We start from the raw sequence: 2,283 nt of genomic DNA, 5'->3' as shown, positions 1-2,283 counted from the left end.
TCCGGGGGGGTCTCCGTTTCGGGGCCAGGAGCTGCTTCCCCCTCTCCCCACGCTGCTGGAGGGACCCTCGGCCTCAGGGGTCCCAAGGAAGAGAATCCCCCAGGCCTGGCAACAGGCTTGGCTTTCTTCTCCTTCCTCCCCAGCGCTGGGAGGGAGCAGCAGCTCCTCTGGGACCCCCAGGGCAGTTCCTGGAGAGACCCCCGCGCTGCCCCCTCTGCCCCGCAGCGCTCGGCTCCGGCTGAAGCTGCTTTTAAAGCCCCTTCCCCTCGTGTCGTTTCCGTCTCTTATCGTTCCATGGTTATTTTGTAATGATCTCTGTCTCCTTATTAAAGAAACGAGCTGAAAGGAGCCCCCGTTCCCTTCTGGTCTTGCTGCTGAGGCTCAGCGGGGTGTCTGTGGTGGGGGCAGGTCCCAGGGGTGATGGAGGGATGGGGGCACAGTGGGAACCCCGGGAGGGTCCGGGTCCCCCTTGAAACGTGAGGGTGCTCCCACACTGGTGGGGATGTGTCCAGGTAGCCCTGAACCCGGCTGACCATGGCAGACAAGGGCTGCAGGTGGGAAGACATCCAAGGACCCCAGCAAATTCTTCACTCTCACCACATGCAGTTTGGTCCAGATATTCCTGTTAAGGTCCTGCCCTACTTTGCAGAAGGGCTGGATGCCCCTAAGACCACAGAAGAGTTCAAGCTGCAGCCACCACCTCCAAGACTGAAATATCCAGATTTCCATCAAACTCACTTGGGACAAAGGCTCTGATGTAGCACCAGTGCCCCTGTCCTCACTGCAGGTTTGTCCTGACCAAGCCTCTGAGCTGAGAAAACACAGGGATTGGTATCATGGGGGAAGATGCAAAGGATGGAGGCCCCATCCCTGGCAGTGTTGAAGGGCAGGTTGGATGGGGCTTGGAGCAGCCTGGGCTGGTGGGAGGTGTCCCTGCCCATGCAGGGGGGTTGGACTGGATGGTCTTTAAGGTCCCTTCCGACTCAAACCATTCCATGATTCTATGAGATGGGCCTGAACCCCATTGTGGTTCAGAGGTGTCAGATGGACACACAAGCTCCTTTGTTTGAGCCTTCCCTGGCCAGGCAGGCAGGGACTGTCACCTCCCCGTGCTGTGACTGCAGCAGGGATGGGGCTGCAGAGCATTTCTGCTTTTATAAACAACTGATCTTGCCGTGCTGTGGGCATCTGAGGAGAAACAGGGCACTTAAGGCTAAACAACTTGCAGCTCTAGAAAGATGGGACCAAAGGCAAAGCTTCTATTTTATCAACTCTTATTTTATTCATTTATAAATACTGTGGTGTTTACAAGCATCATAGATGTGAATATTATTCCCAAACTTTCAAACACATAATACTTATAATACTATATAACAACAACCAGTAAAACAAATCATTCATCTCAGGGTTTGAAAGGCCACTCAAAAGTTGCATAAAAATACATTCTCTCCCCATCTTGTAAGCTAGTCCTGCTTCTCCAAGGAGTTTATTTACAAACAGCCATCATCAAACTCACAGCCACAATAGGCGGGTTCACCCCAAGCAATAAAAATTAATTCACCCCAAGCAATTGCTTAGAAAAAAACCCCTTTGTGGTCTCCAGTGGAGATCACGTCTGGCAAATGCTCTGGTTCAAACAGGGATCAGTTTTAAAAACTGCTTGATTTGCACTCTGTCCCAGGTGCAGAGCACAAGGTGTCCCATTTGTCACCTCCTCAGTGCACTGGTTATGTCAGTGAGAGCAAAAAAAATGAGAATTCTTTCTGAAGAACTTGGTTTGCAATTGCATCATCATCCCAAAATCCTCCCGGCTTTGGCTCTTCAGCGAGACTCGAGTGTTGTTGGGGCCTCTGCCCTGGCCAGTCCAGGGGGATAATCCAGTGCTAAGCAGACACTCCAAGGAAAGTGGTTTGGCTGGACAAGGTGCTGGCAGAGGAGTGAGGCCTCTGCACCCTCTGCCCCTTGGGTGTCCTGGCAGAAGGGGCAAAACGTCAGTGCAGGATGAATTTGTTGGACTGGGTTAAACACTCTCCCTAAAACAGATGCCAGGCTTCTTCCCGCCGCCAGGAACCTGCCCCGTGAGAGCACCAGGATCTTCAGTCTGAAGTCTTGTCCCTGTTCCTGCCGGGATGAGCCACGCGTGTCAGGGCTGCACAACCACCCGCAGCCCCAGCGGGCCAGAGTCTTCTCTGGGTGGCACAGAAAGGACTGGACACCCATCCAGAGCTGAGAGAGCCCAAGACTGAAGCGAGGAGTGGGTCACCAAGAGGCAAAACATCAAGA

Source organism: Chaetura pelagica, unplaced genomic scaffold (genome assembly GCF_000747805.2).
Source record: "Chaetura pelagica isolate M959 unplaced genomic scaffold, ChaPel_1.0 scaffold470, whole genome shotgun sequence".
In the NCBI taxonomy this organism is placed as follows: domain Eukaryota; kingdom Metazoa; phylum Chordata; class Aves; order Apodiformes; family Apodidae; genus Chaetura; species Chaetura pelagica.
The sequence above is the reverse complement of the archived record's forward strand: the minus strand, read 5'-3'. Positions refer to the sequence as shown.